Below are 15,869 nucleotides of genomic sequence, written 5' to 3'. Positions count from 1 at the left end.
AAGTCTAACGACACTCGCAGTTGTACCATTTAGATGCTAAGCCCCATGCTTGAACCATGTGCACGACCTTTAGATTCCTAAAATGAAACCCTGCAGCAGACCAAGATATGTGAGCTGCTCTGCCAGGACGAAAGCAGCGAGTCGCCCCACGTGTAGTACTGTTACGAATGCCTGGTACTGCGTGGCCTAATGAGCAGGATTAGCGATTCAAGTCCTGTCGAGCGCAAGTGATGGATGACGGGGGAGAATAAACTTAGCCAGCGTCAAAATCGAATAGGCTAATTGCCCTTAGCAATTTCGAGACGAAACGAAAACAAATCTGAATGATCGCACGAAATTTGAAGGCAGTTTCTGCCAATTATTAGCACCTTAATCATCCTTGGTAGTACACAATTTTCCTGCCTGACTACGGAAGACGGTAGAAACGGAAAGGAATCACCCGTTATATAGTCTTACCCTAACATGATTACAAACTGCGAACGTATAATTAAGGAAAATTCCCAGTACTAGAAAGGCAGATGTGTGGAACATTACCAAACTCTTAGCCTAGTTGTGCTTGCACCGAAAATAAATTTCTTCGACAGAAGCAATAAGAAATTTATCAACGAGACATAAGATTCGCAGAAGGATCATTAGTTTTGTAATTGGCAATTAATGGATTGAAAGCCATTTAACAACAATTTTTGTAGATATTGAGAAAGCGTTTGACGATGAACTAATGGGAAGAAATAGATGAGGTACTGAAGAGAGGATTAGGCTTCAGATACCAACTGGTGTGGAACCTTTAAATCTGACTGCCGTTTTGGTGGGCGCTAAATATAGGCACAGATTAGGAAATAGTCCATCGAGGAAGTACATTAACAAAGCTTTTAATCTGTAGATCGTCACATAACGGTCAGAACAGCTAGAAACGTAGCAAAAAAATGGATAGTGACATATGCTATTTACGGGTGTTTTGGATCAAAGTAAAGCCCTTTAAGCTCTGTTAAAGGCAATTGATAAAATTATGGAAACAATTTAATAACACTAAGTAAAATATGCTGTTGACAAGTTACTGCTACATCTACACACAAACTCATTTGGGAAGGCAGGTGACTAGAGAGAAGCAGAATCCCATGCAATAACAATGGTTTCAGGAAGAAGATAGTGAAACTAATGTGTGTGAAAGCATATGTTTTGAGAGTGGAATTTTCTGACAGATACCTGGACTCTGTGGAGTAGTAGAATAAGATGACTATTTTGAAATGTGGCCTTACGGATGCGTCCGGAAATCAAGTTGTGAAATATGCTTGCTGGAACTCTTAGATATTAAGACAGATTGGAGCCCTTCTGACATCCAGTCCTGAGATTCATCAGACTGATCACTACAAAAATGAATCGCGACTGCATCCTAAATGCACTGCTGGTGCATGTTTACACTCCTATGTAGATCGTGTCATGATACCGTAGGGACCGTATCAAAATAGTTTACGTCCTCGGTGACCTGGAATTCTTAATTTTCTTGATAAGCAACACAGGCTAACGTCGTATCCAAATGTTAAGCGGATACTAACAAATTTGGACAGGATTATGTACGTATAATTAATTTTCGTCATCTACGAAGAGAGGGGTATTAACTCCCTTAGGGGGTGCACCACCGTAGGCAGACAGGCTTCACTTTAGTATCAGATCGTAAGTGGGCAAAAAACAGCTTGGCTTTATCAGTTTGTAAGTAGGTTGTTTAGGTTTTTCTGTTGGTAACGCCACGTAGCGCTCTGCATGAAAATTACTGACTGTGCTATGTGGAGTCTGTGGCTGGTTTGCATTGTTGGAATATTTGCTATTGTAGTGTTGGGCAGTTGGATGCGAACAGCGCGTACCGTTGTGCAGTTGGAGGTGAGCCACTAGCAGTGGTGGGTGTGGGGAGAGATTGCAGAATTCTGAGAGCGGGCGGTCTGGACGTGTGTCCGCCCGAAAAAGGAAAATTGTAAAGACGGATGCCATGAATATTTATATGATCGCTTTTGAACACTTAAGGTGAATACACTGATTCTATAAAAATCATTTACCAACTATGCTTATCAGTAGTTACTGCCTTCAGTAGTTAACCTTATTTAACTGGCAGTATTGGCGGTCGCTGTATTACAGTAGTTTGAGTAACCAAGATTTTTGTGAGGCGAGTGATTCATGAAAGATATAGGTTATTGTTAGTCATGGCCATTCTTTTATAGGGATTATTGAAAGTCAGATTGCGTTGCGTTAAAAATATTGTGTGTCTGTTTAGTGTTGATCAGAATAAGTAAAGAGAGAAATGTCTGAGTAAGTTCAGTTTTGCTCAGCTGTTTGAAAATCAAATAACGTAGGGGTTTTCCAGCACTGTCATTTATAAATTTTTCTAAGGGCATGTTTGAAGTTTAGGTACCTGCTTCCAAGCAGATATCCAAACGCAGTTTTCTTCCACAGGACATGTGACGTATTGTTGCAAAGGTTATTTATTTCTACGTACAATAGACATAAAAAAATGATCGTGGCTGAAGTCTGAATTACTCTCTGCGTCAGGAAGGAGCCGATCTCATTACGAGATGTACAGTTCTGCTCATAAATATAAAGTTCACTTATTTTGATTGTAGTAGATGGATTAACGCAGTTCACTTTTCGTGGAAGGATGCGCCCTCTAAAAACACTAGAAAAATGCTCTGCGTCGTTCCTAACATGGCCGAGCTACAAGAGGCACTTCATTTCGAGATGAGTGAAGAACGGTGAGATCTCCAAATGTCGATAGCCGTAGGAAAATGTATTCTAAGCTGTGGCATAGTTGGCGGTCTATTAGGCACCTGGCTGGAGACAAGGTTTGGTTCATATATGGCTTAGAGAAGTTTGTTTGCATTACTGTATCTGTTTATTCAGAGCAAATCACGAAATTATGGGACGAACATTTGACGGTTCTTACCAAGGTATTTTCGGGCCTCTAAAGGGCACAGTATACGGCTTCTTTACCACCTAATATGCAGTCGAAATGCCTTCAGAACTTCAATGACTGCAGCCGTATTTATTATGGTGTAGTTAATCTTTTCTCCACCACCACGCAGCTAGTGTGACATTCGGAAGTGCATCATTGATTCTTGGCGCGGGTATGGCCAGTTTTCTCGCACGGTTCGTTTCGTCTCTGTTCATGCTTTTTCAAGTAAGTTTATGTTTGAAGCAGGAAACGGTCAATCGAGAGGCGAAATCTCTCTCTGTACTGCAAACCACACTTGCACCATCGCTGACTTGTATCTAGGAGACTGATCCTATTGAAATCTTTACTACCTCAGAATGTAGCTGTCTCACTAATGCGACCTTTGAAGTTACTCATTATACGACTCTACTGGTCGTCTTCAAATCTATCTAGGCTGTGAAGCGTTCAAAGCTCACAGAAACACATCCAGCTCCGAACTGTCACAAACACACGGCCTTGCGAGTGCGGGACAGTTCGTCAGTTTACTGTACTTGCTATGTAAACCGGGACCTTGCGGCTTGTATACTCTGGACCATCCTTCGCCGATAATACTCATTCGTCTGGAAATATCACATGCCGCCTGTCACGATATTGTGCTCGGCATAAGCTAGTAGGTAGTATCATGAAGCCTCTTCTGGATGGCCGCACGTTATCTAAGAAGAGGACCGCACGTACTTGTCCTCACCGATTTGATTCATGTTGAGGGTGTGTAGCTCATGGTTAGAACTTCGACATATTTAAAAAGGCGCAACTCTTAACCGTTTTCGAGAAATTCGCATTTTAAAGTTTTAGTCGTGCGTATATACTGGCGTGTATTCGCTGTTAACCGAGGAGTCCGTAGCCTACCGAGTAACTGCTTGGTTTCACAAGACGGACGAATCTTTATCGAGTCTCGCTCCCGCTACTGTTTCTTCCGTACCACGTAATCCTGTAACAGGTTTATTATGATTTCGCAAATTATCAGTAATGAATAATTTTTTGTTGATCACCTTGAAAATTCTGGTTTTCACTAAAATCTTGGAGGTAGTTCAGATTTATAACCTTGCTGCTACAGGTACGTTTCAACGTACGACGAGTATTTTCAAGTGTAGGGACAGTACGACTGGCACTTTGACAGCAAGGGATCGTGAACCTTATTGTGAAACCGAATCGCTTTTCAATGAAGTTTAAAACTACGATTAAAACCCCCACTTGTGTGCATGAGCAGCTCCTCCAAAACAATCTAATCGCATTGAAACCTACAGTAATATCACAAGAGCGTATGGAGGCTGAAAAAAAAAACATTTCGCAGAATTTTCGAAATGCTAGCAAAAAGCAACTTGGTATCAGACGAACTAATTCAACACCAAGACGTCGAAGAGGATATTTGAAGAAACCGAAGGAGTCACTTCATCTTCTGACTACTATGAAGCCGAAGAGAAGCAGTCGAAAATGGACAGCGATTACGTTCCAAGGTATTACAAAATTTGAGTCGGCAGTCTAGCGACATACCCTATGTGATCGAAAGTATCTGGACACCTTGCTGAAAATGACAAGTTCGTGGCGCCCTCCATCGGTAATGCTGGATTTCAGTATGGTGTCGGCCCACCCTCAGCCTTGATGACAGATTCCACTCTTGCAGGCATACGTTCAGTCATATGCCGGAAGGTTTCTTGGGGAATGGCAGCCCATTTTTCACGGAGTGCTACACTGAGGAGAGGTATCTATGTCGGTCGGTGAGGCCTGGCACGAAGTTCCAAAGGATTCAGTTCAGGAATGTGGAGCCAGTTCATTACAGGGATGTTGTGTAACCTTTCCGCCACAGGCCGTTCATCATGAACAGGTGCTCGATCATGTTGAAAGATGCAATCGCCATCCCCGAATTGCTCTTCAACAGTGGGAAGCAAGGTGGTGCTTAAAACACCAATGTAGGCCTGTGCTGTGACTCATTGAAAACAAGGGGTGCAAGACCCCTCCCTGAGAAACACCATGACACCACCGCCTCCGAGTTTTACTGTTGGCACTACACACGCTGGCAGATGACGTTCACCGGGAATTCGCCATACCCACACCCTGCTATCGGATCGCCACATTGTGTACCGTGATACGTCACAAACAGCCCCCCCCCCACAACGTTTTTCCACTGTTCAATCGTCCAATGTTTATGCTCTTTACACCAAGCGAGGCGTCGTTTGACATTTACTGGCGTTATGTGTGGCTTATGAGCAGCCGCTCGGCGCTGAAATTCAAGTTGTCTCACCTCCCGCCTAATTGTCTTAGTACTTTAAGTGGAGCCAGAATCAGTTTGAAATTCCTGTGTGATGGTGTGGATAGACGTCTGCCTATTACACATTACGACTCTCTCTGTCGGCGGTCTGTCAGTCAACATCTACATCTACATCTACATCTACATCTACATGACTACTCTGCAATTCACATTTAAGTGCTTGGCACAGGGTTCATCGAACCACAATCTTACTACCTCTCTACTATTCCACTCCCGAACAGCGAGCGGGAAAAACGAACACCTAAACCTTTCTGTTCGAGCTCTGATTTCTCTTATTTTATTTTGATGGTCATTCCTACCTATGTAGGTTGGGCTCAACAAAATATTTTCGCATTCGGAAGAGAAAGTTGGTGACTGAAATTTCGTAAAAAGGTCTCGCCGCGACGAAAAACGTCTATGCTTTAATGACTTCCATCCCAACTCTTGTATCATATCTGCCACACTCTCCCCCCTATAACGTGATAATACAAAACGAGCTGCCCTTTTTTTGCACCCTTTCGATGTCCTCCGTCAATCCCACCTGGTAAGGATCCCACACCGCGCAACAATATTCTAACAGAGGACGAACGAGTGTAGTGTAAGCAGTCTCTTTAGTGGACTTGTTGCATCTTCTAAGTGTCCTGCCAATGAAACGCAACCTTTGGCTCGCCTTCCCGACAATATTATCTATGTGGTCCTTCCAACTGAAGTTGTTCCTAATTTTAACACCCAGGTACTTAGTTGAATTGACAGCCTTGAGAATTGTACTATTTATCGAGTAATCTAATTCCAACGGATTTCTTTTGGAACTCATGTGGATCATCTCACACTTTTCGTTATTTAGCGTCAACTGCCACCTGACACACCATACAGCAATCACCATACAGCAATCTTTTCTAAATCGCTTTGCAACTGATACTGGTCTTCAGATGACCTTACTAGACAAAAACTTACAGCATCATCTGCGAACAACCTAAGAGAACTGCTCAGATTGTCACCCAGAACATTTATATCGATCAGGAACAGCAAAGGTCCCAGGACACTTCCCTGGGCAACACCCAATATCACTTCAATTTTACTCGATGATTTGCCGTCTATTACTACGAACTGCGACCTTCCTGACAGGAAATCACGAATCCAGTCGCACAACTGAGACGATACCCCATAGCTCCGCAGCTTGATTAGAAGTCGCTTATGAGGAACGGTGTCAAAAGCTTTTCGGATATCTAGAAATACGGAATCAACTTGAGATCCCTGTCGATAGCGGCCATTACTTTGTGCGAATAAAGAGCTAGCTGCGTTGCACAAGAGCGATGTTTTCTGAAGCCATGCTGATTACGTGTCAATAGATCGTTCCCTTCGAGGTTAGCCTGTACGCTTTTGTGCTGTACGTGTCCCTTGACGTTGACACTTCACTATCACACCGGACATATTGGCCATAGGGATGTTTAGGAGTGTGGAAATTTCACGTACAGACATGACAAGTGAATCACCTGATCACATTCGAAGTCCGTGAGCTCTCCGGAGATCCCTAGTCCGCTCCCTCACGATGTCCAATTACTACCGAGGTCCGATTCGTAGTACCTGGCATTAAGTGGCAGCACAAAGCATCGAATATGAAAACCGTTATTTTGTGGGTGTCCAGTTACTTCAGATCACAGTGTAGCATACAGAATGGAGTCTGGCCATTCTTCGTAGAAGGGGAGCTTCGCGCCTCAACAGCACAGAAGACTTGGAAAGTTGGGAAGAACCTATCAAAGATGGTTGAAGCCATGAACAACTTAAATTAATTGATTCTTCAACCTATGATATAAGCTTGAGAATGTCAACAGGTGACGACGAGAAACCTGCAACAATGAGCTCTTGCTGTTTCTAATCAATTTCCTGATTAAATTTTCAAGCTTCTGACTGGTGGGACGTTCTTCACACGAAACCATCTAATTCTTCAGAGAAAAAATCACTAAATTTGAATCCGAAAACGATAGCGCTTCACTAGAACAAGTCCTTGATGCTGACTCTCGCCCTCATGTCAAACTACAAGGATTTTGTAATTAACACTGATCAAACAGGTATTACACATAAAACTACCTGATTCATTAGCATCAGTTGCAATACTATTTTTATAGATCACATTTTGTAGATCATACTACGCTAATCTGAGAATGTATGTTTTAGCGTGTCATGTGAATCAGTGTACGACATTTCTCGCTGAACGTTGAACGAAGGTGGTTCTTGTGCAGTGAAAGGATATGCACGAAGTGAAACATTCGTACACCACACAATATGCTGTCACTTCATCTGGGTAACTACCAAGGATCTTTGCTTGCAAGATACCACTTTATCATGAGTACATACAGAAATACCAAACAACACTTAACGTCTCAACTCTTAAAAACACTATACAAAAGATTTCGAACTGACGTCTAAGCCCTGAGTGAAAGAAGATTTTTTACTCCTCGATTAGTTTGGTTTTGCACGACGAAATTTTTCAAGACAGAGGGTCTGTCAACGTGTGCTATTAAAGTGATTTCTCCAAAATGTCCTCCATTGACGCAGCCTAGATAAGTTTATTTTTACAAGCAGATATATTTCAAAGCCATTACAAAAGTCCTCTTACATCATCGAACACAACGCAGAGCTTCAAGAGAAGATCAGAGAAAAACATCCCATTAGTTGTCTGCATCAATATTCTGGTCACGATCAAATATGCGTGGTACGCCTCTGATTTTTGACTACCGAGAACCGTTTGTGAACGTAAACCAACTTGTTTTTCTGTAGAAAAATTGAAAATGCTCATCTAGAAACTACGTTCATAACTTGTGCTGCACGTCACAGTAAGTTGTTTCACAGGTTTCTGCTATCATTAGTATCCTGATTCATGCAGTGCTCCATACGTGTCACAAATGTTGGTGAGATACTGTTAAAGGACTCATTTGATTCCCAATCGTCGTGTATCCTTTATCTTCAATGTCTTTGTAAAAATATTGTTTTCATATTTTTCAGGATATATTATTACGCAAATAAATGAATAGTGATAATTTGCTTAGTTATAATGAAACTTCTGTAAAAGTTACGTGGGAATAAAGAAAGCACCAGCAGCGAGATTCGATTCAGAGACCTTAGGCTTATGAAATTAATAACTTTTTAATGTTCTTGTTCGTTATTGATCGTTGCATTTGTTCGGGGTGGACGCCCCTTGACACCCGTTCAAGTTCATCGTCGATCTGTTCATCCAGTTTTTATCATAGAGGGCAGCCAACACGATGACCGAACACACTGAGCTACCGTGCATGCTACTTTAATCACTTGGCTGCAGACTCCTTGCCTGTTAGGGACCACACAACAATATACACTCATACCTGAGACCTTCGAACTATTTTATCGAAAACAGTTTAGAACTGCGCCTTCGTCTTTACATAAGTTGAAGTTCTTGCCATGATCTATACACCGTGATTCAAATATTTGAGGATAAGTACGTACAGTTCCTTTTTAAGCCGTCTGGCCTCCCGAATCCACCATCGAACCTTACTCATCGACCCGGAACAAGCAGTAGTATGTTTCAAATTCTTTGTGTCTAAAAAAATTTTCCCTGTCTTCCATTGTTCTGGATAGGTTACATGCTAGACTAGTTTTCACATGCCTACTGGATTCTTCAGTATCTCGATGTCTTGTCTTCGCACAGTGCACTCAAGAACGCCACAACGGGCTCCGGCCTTCGACACCATTCCCCTTGCACCTTTTACAAGAGAAATGGCACGCCATGATAGCCTGCTGAAGATGAGGCATGGCGCCTGCATGTAGCTCTAGTGAAAGTAATGTGGTGCTGATAGTCTGCTCGTGTGTTTTCATTGGCGCTCTAGCGGACATAACACTGCCACAACAATACCAATGAAACGATACAAATATTTCTCACGTACTGTGTCAAATACAGGCAGTAAATGTAAGTTTTCGGCTCCAAGGTGGTCATCCACCAGAAGCGACTGATCTACAGCAAAAATCCCGTCCCCTTTTCTGTGGGGAAACTAGCTGCACATCGTCGAATTGTGTTTCGTATAATACAATGGACGGCTTCACTGAAGTTGTTGAAGCAGAAAAATCACCGATTCGAGCATAATACTTAACATATAAAGTCTGTACATTATTCACTGCAATTACCATTTCTGAACTTACGTCTATTCAGTTAACATGAACTATACAGGTATCACCAGCATATCCTATTTGTAGAAAATGCTTTGTGCCTTCTTGGAACAGATCTGACACCGACAGGATCATTTCCTGTAGTTTTTGAAGTAATATTTCATTGTCCGTATGTTCCTATGTAAATAGAAGAATGAGACCTACTGCATTTCCAAAAGGTCAGTGTTGCATCTGACTTCCGCTCTGGCTGCTATTTCCACCGGCCAATTTTGGTGCTGCCAAACGTGCATGTCATTTAGCGCAGGGATATGAGCTGATTAGCTTCCTCTGCCTTAAGTATAGCCTCTATGAAGCGGCATGTGGTGACGTTTGTATGCTCCAAGTAACTTACCTAGTATCTGAACAAAGATATTTCAGAACCTTAATGCACATGCTTTTGAAACGACAAACCGCTAAGACCTTCGGATAGCACTCTTGGCGCCTATGTTTTCCGCATTGCAGCCTTTCCCCTTACTTGTTCGGCTGTGAAATCTAAACTACTATGCCTGAAAAATATAAATTTACAGCATCTTCTATCTTACGCTGTATTTGCAGCACATTTCTCATTTGCTACAGCTTTCTGTCTATAATCAATACCGTCAGCTGGTAGTGACTGGTGTATTGTTCGGTCTTCAGCATTTGTTGCACGTTTTTGTGTGTTTTCTGTTTCATGTGCTTTATACCAATTTTTCAGCAATTTTCCATACCTGCTTTATGTTGGAACTGCTGTGTCGAGTCATTGAAGTAGTTAGCTGTTCTGTTACAGCTCGTTTCTTACGCTTCAGCTTTCCAAACTTGTTGGCAAATTGAAGTTGGGTCGCGTACCGGTTTCATAGAACTACATTTGTTTCGCGGGCAACGCTCTTACCAGTAGCTATCCAGACGGCTCAAAGCCAATCCTCACAGCTTTACTTCCGACAGTATCTCTTCCTTGTAAGGACAGTCATTTTCAATTTTCAAAACTTCCACTACAGCTATCCACTAGACATAATAGCTCACAACACAGCATGAAGAAAACCGAAGAATGGAGCGAAATGGAACTGCCAACAGTAGAAGCCAGTAATATCAACCATCTATCATAAGAAAGCCAAAATAGACAATATAGTAAAATATCAAACCTATTAGCTAAAAAATCCCAGCAGGTTTCACAGGGGGTTTCCCCTCACCCGTAAAGGAATTGAGAGATTATTTACCCTCTCGAACCGTAACATGGTTAAAATCCATATCTAAGAAATTCAGAAGAGTGTGCCTTTCCCGTCTAAAAATAAATGGTGCCAAAACAGAAAAGCAGTCTTAAAGCTGAAGAGAGCAGCATATGCTCTTTCCAACCCACATTTCCCCCTTCACGAGTGAGAATGAAAGATGCCAGGGAACAATCCTTGCAAGACTAACATTTACGGAAGAAAGGGTATCTTGGAAATTCTGAGGCCAAGTAGTTTGGAGACTTGAGTAATAAAAAAGAGAAAAGATGTTTGCATTACTGCTTCAGGCCTTCCCGGAAAATGTCTAACATTGATTTAGGGACGCTGGTGCATTGTGGTTTGTAATAATGATACGGTTTCCCGACCACCACGTACACTCCCGCTCACAACTGACTGGCCGAGCGCACGTCCGGTTACAGTTATTCAAGCTGCTAACGAAGTTCTGCTATGACGTTGCTAATGTGTCACGAATAAAATTCTCTGAACTTTTTGGACGGACTGCAAGGTTCAACGGCAGCCTATGGGACTGTTTCCGGAAAGACACGGAATTCAAACTATCTGTTCCGTCAGCCAATGGTGCGTGTCTAAATGTGTAAACTTCAGACGAAGACTTCCATTAAATTTATCCTGATTTTAATCTTAGCATTTCATGTCGACTGCTACTTTTAATAGTGGCACAACTCTTACTACTAAGTTCTACTCTGACCTCTCACTTCTGTCATACTTCGTTTTGATTATTGCGTATCATTGACAATATTGAAGATAAATAGTACAATTCTCAAGGCTGTCAATTCAACTAAGTACCTGGTGTTAAAATTATGAACAACTTCAGTTGGAAGAACCACATAGATAATATTGTCGGGAAGGCGAGCCAAAGGTTGCGTTTCATTGGCAGGACACTTAGAAGATGCAACAAGTCCACTAAAGAGACAGCTTACACTACACTCGTTCGTCCTCTGTTAGAATATTGCTGCGCGGTGTGGGATCCTTACCAGGTGGGATTGACGGAGGACATCGAGAGGGTGCAAAGAAGGGCAGCTCGTTTTGTATTATCGCGTTATAGAGGAGAGAGTGTGGCAGATATGATACACGAGTTGGGATGGAAGTCATTAGAGCATAGACGTTTTTCGTCGCGGCGAGAACTATTTACGAAATTTCAGTCACCGACTTTCTCTTCCGAACGCGAAAATATTTTGTTGAGCCCAACCTACATAGGTAGGAATGATCATCAAAATAAGAGAAATCAGAGCTCGAACAGAAAGGTTTAGGTGTTCGTTTTTCCCGCTCGCTGTTCGGGAGTGGAATAGTAGAGAGATAGTATGATTGTGGTTCGATGAACCCTCTGCCAAGCACTTAAATGTGAATTGCAGAGTAGTCATGTAGATGTAGATGCTGTTGAATTTCTACGTCTAAGGAGCAAAGAAGGGAACCAGGAGGAGGTTCCAGAGTGGGGTTAAAATTCAGGTTGAGCGGATATCAGTGATTATATTCGCTGGTTCCCTAGCTATCACCACGCAAAATTATGAATTACATGGTCTGCTGCATGCAATAAAAAGTGTTATGAGTACAGGTTATGGTTTGAGATTAAAAAGAAAAATACGAAAGTAATGAGGAGTAGCAGTAATTAGAACAGCTAGAAACTTGTAAACGGTGATAAGGTAGGTGAAGTAAAGGATTTCTGCTACGTAGGTAGCAAATTAACCCATGTCGGACAGAGCAAAGCGATAAAAAGCTGACTAGCATTGGCAAAATGTCATTCTTGGCCAAGAGAAGCTACTAACACCAAACATGTGTTTTAATGTCAGGAATTAATTTATGAGAATTTAGCTTTGAAAAACAATTTTATAGAGGGAAAAATCGACTGTGGAAAAACCGAATCAGGATAGACTAACCATTTGAGACGTGTTACAACAGTAGAATGTTGAAAATTAGACCGACTGACAAGAAATGAGAGCTTTCTCCGGAGAACTGGCGAGGAAAGGAATTTATGGGAAAAACAAGACGAAAGGACGAGATGGTAGAGCATCTGGTAAGACATCCACGGTACAAGAGGGAGCTGTGGAGGATACAAACTGAACACAGATTGGGATACATTCAGTTTACTGTGGACGTATATTGCAAGTGCTACTCACAGATGGAAAGGTTGGCACGAGAGAGTAATTCGTGGTGGGCATCAAACCAGAAGACATATGACAAAAGAAAGATGGAGCCAGCCTAACAAGTACTACTAATCAGTACCTTTTGCAAACTTGGCGCCTCGCTCTTTCCTTTTTGAAGGAAATTTCTCTCGTTATCTCCGTCTCTAAATTCGGCCAAGAGCTCTTGTGAAGAGTGTCTTGTTCCTATGAATGACACTAGTTTCTCTATTACATCCGCCAGACCGTTCTTGCGGTACTGAAAGCTCCGAAACCGAAGATCCGCCACTAGCGAAGAAAGATTATAGTGGGATTTAAGTATAGGCAGACTGTTTCTCCTTAAGTAGTTGCCAACATTCAAGCAAGACTGACTCAGCCTGACTCGAGCTTTTAGACCAAGTCGGTAGCTAATTTATTTTAAGCATTCCCCGTACGTCCGTTGATAACTTTGTGAAATTAGGTCCTCACGGAAACTGAAAATTTACTATATCAAACTGATCGCATCTAACGAGATTCGAACCCACAATTAGCGCATGTGAAGCTATTAGCCTATCCATTACAGCATGCAACCAAACTATTGGACTGCGTTTTTAACTATTGTCACAAAATACCAATTTTTTCGTCAATTACTCGCAGACGATGGCCCACAAGGGTTTTAATGGCTGCAGTGGCTGATACCTGGGATCGGAAAGTGGATCCCACCGCCGGGGTCTACTTCTGGTTAGTACTAGTAGGCGCTCCGCAGCTGTATTTGGCAACACCAGCAATAATCTCATGGTATATTACTTGTGTAATTTTTGTGCGTGTCGGCTGGTTAGCCAAACTGGACAGTATTGGGCTGTTTAGAAGATCAAAGCCTAGGAAAGTAGGGCGGGTGACGACGCTCCCAAGCTAAGAAGTAAGCTGTTGAAACAACATGGCAGATTAAAACTGTGTGCCGGACCGAGACTAACAGGGCGTAAGATGGTAGAACACTCGCCCCGAGAAGTAAAGGTCCCGAGTTCTAGTCTCGGTCCAGCACACAGTTTTAATCTGCTAGGAAGTTTCATACCAGCGTACACATCGCTGCAGAGTGAAAAATCTCATTCTGAAAGTAAGCTGTTGATTTCTAAAAGAGTTATGAAGGGTTACTCAAGGTACTTTGGGATTTGAGTATTTTTTAACTGTACGCTGAGACTTTCAGGCGATTTAATTACTTAGGTGGAAGCAGGAAACCATTTTGCTGGTATTTGAATGGACTCCATTTGCGAACGAATTTCCCCACTTCATCCAGCTATTCTCTTAGGATTTTTTTCTGACTTGAAATGGAGTTACACCTTGTTGCAAATACCCAGTCGTCGATTTAACAGCCTTGTACGCGCCAGAGATGAAACCCTGAATCCACAGTGCTCGTGCATAATTTTTAAAAATCCAAGGTAATACGTCAGTACAGAGTAGTGTACCATATTCCTAAATTTTACCAACATCAAGGAAATAGTCTACTAATTACAATATTGCTTTCAACTGAGAACGAGCGAGTAACGTGCCCCGTTGAGACGGCCGCGTGCAGGTGTTAGGTCGATATACGCAGGCGCACCATCTCTTGGCGTGACTGCCGCCCACCATCCGGTCACGCGGGACGCTCATGCTCCCGCTACACACTTTTTTACCCCTCGTAAAACTAGCAGACAAGTTACTGCTGCCAGCCTGGCTCTGTACTCCGCAAGACCCCTTGCGATGTATTGCGGACGGTACTCTTGCTCCTTTACTATTCCATTCCGAAGAGAACTTGGGAAGCACTTCTTGTCGATAGTCGAACGACGCAAATCTTACCCCTTGAGTATTGCTGGTTCTCGGGAACATTCGCAGCTGAACGTGCCAGGATGCGTTCTGGTATTTCGTTCAACAATGCACGACCGCCGTTATGCGAGGAGACGACAGTACTTGTGGCTTCGCGTACAACTATCGGTTGTAGTAGAGTCGCACCAAAAATGTGTGAACAGATTGCAGATGTTGATCAAACGAAACTGGAAATTTTTCCGCCGAGTGGTAGAGCGACAGTGAGTTTATTCATGGAGGGTGAGCGTAATTACACACGAAACCAGTATACGTATCAGCACAGTCCGTGAACGACTAAAAAGTGACATTTTTATTTGGAAAATCATTACCGCAGTGGCAAACTTCTGTGTTAAACTGAAGTAAATTTGCTGCCTATGTCGAAATTATTGGATCTAGGCATTTTTAGGATGTGTGTTATTTACGAACTAAAACGAAGTTAACGTTATGAATCTTTCAAATCAACCTTTCCGACTTAGCTCGGAAGAACTTTAATATTCAACAAAAGACTTTTCGCTATATCACTCAAGTTGCGTACGAAGTCTGCTCTCTATCATCCCTTACTCATGTCCGATCTCCGCAAAGGAAACAATCGGCAAAATATAGCGGGATGGAGTTTGCAGACTTCTGCAAGGGCAGTAATTCTTACAATTTTCCAGGAATTTCGTGAGCTGGCGAACTTACGGGAACACACAGCCTCTCTGTATTTTAATATTAAACGTCTCCATAATGTTTAACGCGTCTTGCAACTTCTGCCACTGTTAAGCAATAGAACGCTCTCGCCTTGGGTAACCGAATCCGGGACCAAAGGCACCACTTTTTCTACCTACTTATATTTTCTATTAATCCTACCTGTTAAGGTTCTCCGACTAACAATACTGAAGAATTGGACAAACTAGTTTTGTGAACCACATCTTTTCTAGATGAATTGCCGTTCCTTAGGATTGTTGTAGCGTCTGGTCTGGCATCTTTTCCAGCAACTTTATCCACATCTACGTGTATGCCTCACAAGCTACTGGACTGTATATTGCGAAGAGTACACGGTTCGATTATTTTAGACTGTCCCATTCCATACACATACTTAACGTCGGAAAATTGTGTATGATTAGATGAAATGGAAGAGCTAGTGGGCCGAGGAAGTACAAGGTGGAAAAGTGGAAACGCATGTTTTTCACTATTTAATGACTGGGACACGGTTTGATGATAAAAACAAGTAGAGAGACTTAATTCAGTTTTGAAATATACAAACACTAATTAGGTTTGAAAAATGTCTGAGGTGTCTTTCTTGCTGGATACAAATTCGGATCTTCTCCCGAAAG

The 15,869-nt window shown here is 42.3% G+C and overlaps 1 protein-coding gene across 1 annotated transcript in view; it reads right to left on the bottom strand.

Moving 5' to 3' along the window:
* LOC126336634 (protein bicaudal C homolog 1) overlaps nt 1–15,869 on the bottom strand; it is a 282,230-nt gene that overhangs the window by 225,453 nt on the left and 40,908 nt on the right. The gene's annotated exons all lie outside the window — the stretch shown is intronic.

The sequence above is a fragment of the Schistocerca gregaria genome, chromosome 2, assembly GCF_023897955.1.
Source record: "Schistocerca gregaria isolate iqSchGreg1 chromosome 2, iqSchGreg1.2, whole genome shotgun sequence".
Taxonomy (NCBI): Eukaryota; Metazoa; Arthropoda; class Insecta; order Orthoptera; family Acrididae; genus Schistocerca; species Schistocerca gregaria.
The sequence above is the reverse complement of the archived record's forward strand: the minus strand, read 5'-3'. Positions and strand labels throughout refer to the sequence as shown.